Here is a 5,210-nt window from a genome sequence, read left to right on the forward strand (position 1 = left end):
CCCCCCCCCCCCCCCCCCCCCATCGACATGGGCGAGACAGAAGCGAAGGTGGTTCTTAAAGAGACAGAGGACAATTTCAAGCCGTTTAGAAGAGGAAGTGATGAGAAGATGAGTTTATTTTCTATTTAAACATAAAAACCGCATTTTAATAACAGCTAAAGGTGACATAGATACTTTATTGTGGTATAGTATTTAAATATATGCCTGAGAAACACATAATATTGGCCCTTTAAACTAGATACCACATATATGACCCCCTGCATGTACGCAAAGCACCAATGCACTAGAACTCACCAGAACAAATTTATTGTTTTGGGTGGGGGTCTAGAGGGAGTCGATGGGTTCGATGGATAGCCCTTCATCAGAACTAAAAAATAAATAAATCTGAAATTGTTGAATAGTTTTTGAGATATAAGGATTTTTTATATGTCCAGACACCCTCTCATCAGGTGGGGTGGGGGTCCTATAGGGATGTGGGTGCTCATTGGTGGGCCCGATGTATAGTCCTTCATCAGAGCTAAAAACGAACAAACGAACGAATGAATAAACGAACAAATCTGAAAATCCCATGAATAATTTTTGAGTTGTAAGCATTTTTGTATGTCCAGGCACCCCCATTTTAGATGGAGCCCCCTCCTCAAATATGGGGTCTATTGCAAAACTGTTGGCTGGTGCAGTGTAGGTCGTACACCTCTACGTTCCTGCCAAATTTCACGTTGATCGGTGCACGTTTTGCATGTGGGGGTCATAACGATTCATGAAACGATACTGAGGTCAAAATTCACAAAGACTTTGATAATTGCAAAATGTGGAGACGCTTCAGTTGATTTGCTAAAAGGAAAATTGGACATCTCGGGTTGTTGTGCTTGTTTTTTTTTCCTGTCAGATAATAAAAACTGAAATGTTGTATTTATCACTATATTCAGAATATGCATGTAACCATAAAGGCTAAGACAGAAGTTATTGTCTGCCACAGAATAAAACAGTGCATCAGTTAAAGTAATTGCATTTTATGGTATTTTTTTTTAAACACAGGGACTGGGAAGAGTTTGTTTTGTCTGAATTACTGCAAAAGTCTGTTGTCCTTTGCACCTGGACTCCACTTGCTGGTGCCCACAAAGTATTCCTTTAAACTGCACCTTTCACAAAGCAACACTTTAATGTTTTCGTCTCCAAACAAGGGCAAGAACACCCAGCATTTACAGTAAGATTATCACATCATCCTATTTCTGCACCCCATTTTTGGTTATATCTCCAGCCATGTACTTTCCACCTGAGTTCCCTACAACAGTCCAAGTCTTCCCATCAAGCTTTTGATGTTTCAAAGTCCTAAAGTAATCCAGTGTGTGTTGGGCACCCAGACTCCTGAAAAACTCTGGCAAACAAGGCATTCCATTGTGTCTAGAACTGTTAGTTTGATGAAAGCTGAACTTTTAAGATGTTTAACGTTTGCTTTTATTGTGAAAGTAGAATTTCCCCTACTGTATTTATTTTTTTGCAAAGAGCTTCAACACAATTCAACACTCCTATCTCACACTGTTCTCACATTTACAGCATCCTTTAGAAGAATTGGTTTCTTAAAATGAAAGTGAAGAGTGCTTTATGTACAGGATGGTGATTCTGCAAACAGTCCTGCAGCATGCTTGTTTTGCTTGCTTTTAAAAGTGCAGGAATCCTAAACAGATTGAAGGTCTGCTGTTCCTCAAAGGTACACATTTCATGCTACAGTGTTCAACTAAAATCATCTCAAGGAGAGATGGACAGCTGCTTTTGTTAGCCCTTGTAAATGATGAATGTGTAATCTCTTGCACAGTCTGGTGAGATGTGTTGGGGCTTGAAGCATGTAGAAAGAATCAGCTACAAGAATATCAGTTGTAATTTAATATCTGTTATATTATCTGAGTTATAGCTTGTGTTTCCAAACAACCCATCTTGATTTAGATTGACTCAATTAGCAGATGTAGGTATAAGGGTGCAACGATACAGAAAATTCACGATTCGGTTCGGTTGGATACTTAAGTGTCACGGTTCGATATTTTTTCGATACAAAAAAGAGAAATTTCCATGCCCTTTTTACCTTGTAATTTATTTAAATTAATTATTAACATTTGTTTAACCTCAAAAGTACAGTTTTTAAATGAAATGTTGCTGAAACAGCAAGTTTCTCGGTGGATCTGCGCTCGAAAATGCAGCCTAGGTGGAGTAGTCGAACACAGATAAACTGATCCTTCAACACAGAGCATCTTCAGAAGACAAGCTGAAAAAATAAATTTTAAAAATCTGTATTGTTCGATACAAGTGTGTATTGAACCTAAAGCACTGTATTGAATGGTTCGAAATGGGTACATGTATTGTTGTACCCCTAGTAGGTACACCTACTTTTGAAAGCATATTTAACGGTTCATCAGATATGTTGCTAAAACAAAACGAACAAAAGAGTCTTGATCAAACACTTTATCACCCTTTCAATTTTTGTGGCAGGTGATAAAACATATTATTTTTTGTTAAGCCTTGTATCTATTCAAAATGTCGTAAATGCTTTAGATTTCCCATTTTACTTCCACGATAAACACCTTCATGCTTTTCACACATGCACACACCTCACCAACAAACCCGTGTTTATTGATTAATGGTGGGCAGCTGGGACATTTTGAGCAGCTGCCTAAATTTATCCCATGATGTATAGAGATCATAACATATGAAACAGTGGAAAAAATATATAAATTTATTTTTAGCATGGAACTGTTTAGGCAAAGCAAACAGACGTGGGACTGAAGGAAATAAAACACAGTTTGGCAAATTAATTATCACTCCTTGAAGGAATGCAAATCACCTGTAACCCTGCATGTCAAAGATATAAACAAAGTTGTTGCACTGTTAGTGCTCGAAGTATGTGATGGGGATGGCTGTTGACTAAAAGCACACTAAATCTTTGCTTTTTGTGTGAAAGTGATTGGGTTTTAGCCATTTCTGTGTTTGTTATAAATCCAGACTGGTATAAAGTACAACACTTTGAGAATGTAATTCTATTCCCCTTAAAGGGATCCCCGATTAGTTGTAACATTAGACTTTATTTGATAAACATATGTATATTTTAACTGTAAAATAAAGACTGTAAAAATACTGTAGACTGTTTAGTTTTGTAATTTTTAAAAAATATATTTTAACACAGTCGGAGCCATTTTATTTACACACAAAGCATTCTGGGTAAATGATGACATGGATAGGTCCTCAGTGTGAGCGAGTTATATCCATCCTGAAGGTTAATCTTGGACAATATCTGACGATCAACTCTTTTAAATGAAACCAGAGAGCGTTGACAGAGAGGAGAAGGTAGAAATGACTCAGTCTGTAACTGAAAATGTGGATGGAGGACAACAGAGCTGCTTCATGGAAGAAGAACCTCAGTTTAGCCTGTTAGCTTTAGCACTGACTCTATATTGCCTTATATGTATTGTAGTGCTAGCGCGACAAACTAACAAGCTAAACTGAGGTCCTCCATCCATATTTTCAGTTGCAGCTGAGTCATTTTTGTGTTCCCCTCTCTGTCATGTGGATGGAGGACCTCAGAGACGAGAGGAGAATATGTAGCGCTGAGCTAATACATATATATGGGGATAGCGTTGGGGCTAATGCTAAAGCTAACAGGCTAAGCTGAGCAGCCTCACACCGAGGACCTATCCACATCATCATTTACCCAGAATGCTTTGCATGTGAATAAAAAGGCCCTGTCCATGTTATATATTTTTAAACTTTTAGTTTAAAAATTATAAAAACTAAACATCCTACAGTATTTTTACAGTCTATTTTACAGTTAAAATATACGTTTATTAAATAAAGTAATATTACAACAAATCGGGGATCCCTTTAAAGTAAGTAAAAAAATACACTCATAATTGGTATTTTCTGAGAAACAAAATAAAGGCTTAATGCATTTGTTTATAAGAAGTACGTCGTAAATCTCTTTCCATCAAATTAACAGAGTTCCCAGCACTGCTTGCAGCACAAACAAACCCAAACATAGATGAAAACAAGTCAAAACAATTCAGTCAGGCTGCTGTAGAAAAAAAAAACTTACGTGGACATTAATTTCACTCTGTGAGTGTTTGTCTCTTTGCTGTTTCTCACACAGACACACACTCCCTAACGGCAGTGCAAGGGATAGTTAATAAGCAGTTTTAAAAGTGTGTGTTTTGCTGAATATTATACTTCAACCTACCAATTAACACCTACCGACTGTCTATGCAACTAAATTATTTGTATGGTGTCTACACAGTTGCATTGTTTCCATAGCAGTGTTGTCAATACACCCAGTAATCTTAGAGGGAGCAGGAAACAGGTGTCCCTTCAGCGTGCGGGAAAATATTTGTGTCGGTTCTGTTTAGGAAAAATGTTTATTGTGCTTCTGAAGGTACTCATTACGTGGTCGGACAAAAAAAGTTTTGAAGCAAAAGTTGCCCTTTTTTAATATCAATGACTWTGTTCTTTAAAAAATGATACGGAAGCAGCCAAATTAACTGAAATAAATCAAATGAACATAACAGCCATTTTTGTTTCCCTACACAGCTGATGTGGGTCAATCACAAGCTTTTTGTCAGATTCAGCCAAGTGCTTTGTTTACATTGAGTGCGGACCCACGTTTCAGGATTGCATCGAGTATATCTGGGAACCTTGTGATGCAATTTCTTTCAAACTGCGCCATTTGATATACCATATTTATTCAAGTATAATAAATAAAATTTAATCCATAAAATCATCCACAAAGTTGGGGGGTAGTACTATACTCGGATAAATATTTTTACTTATGTGTTTTAACTGAGATATCGGCTTCATTCACAAAATTCCTGAGTCCGGAAATGAGACCGCGTCATAAAAAGCAGTTGAAACGAGCTTACCTCTGACACTCCTCCACGCTTCAGAGTGAGATAATAACAGATCCAGGCAGGCGACATGATGTGAAAAAAAGAAAAGTCCTGCACCTTAGTAATTAGCGTGTGACCGAGCCGCTCCTGGAACAACAACAAACACATGTTCGACTGTAATGGCTGCCTTCCACCGGTGTTCTGAAAAAGTTTGTATCCTTAAAAAAATGTTTCCCTACCATACGGGGCGCTCGCGTGTAGGAAGTAATCTGCTTTTCCCCCACAAGATGGTCCAAATCTCATGTGAAGTCTCTGACTTTTGTGTTGGCGCCTCCTGGTGGATTATGT

The 5,210-nt window shown here is 37.8% G+C and overlaps 1 protein-coding gene across 1 annotated transcript in view; it reads left to right on the forward strand.

Moving 5' to 3' along the window:
* wnt6b (wingless-type MMTV integration site family, member 6b) overlaps window positions 1-5,210 on the forward strand; it is a 37,917-nt gene that overhangs the window by 11,739 nt on the left and 20,968 nt on the right. The window lies entirely within an intron of this gene.

This window comes from Austrofundulus limnaeus, unplaced genomic scaffold, assembly GCF_001266775.1.
Source record: "Austrofundulus limnaeus strain Quisiro unplaced genomic scaffold, Austrofundulus_limnaeus-1.0 Scaffold146, whole genome shotgun sequence".
Classification (NCBI taxonomy): Eukaryota; Metazoa; Chordata; class Actinopteri; order Cyprinodontiformes; family Rivulidae; genus Austrofundulus; species Austrofundulus limnaeus.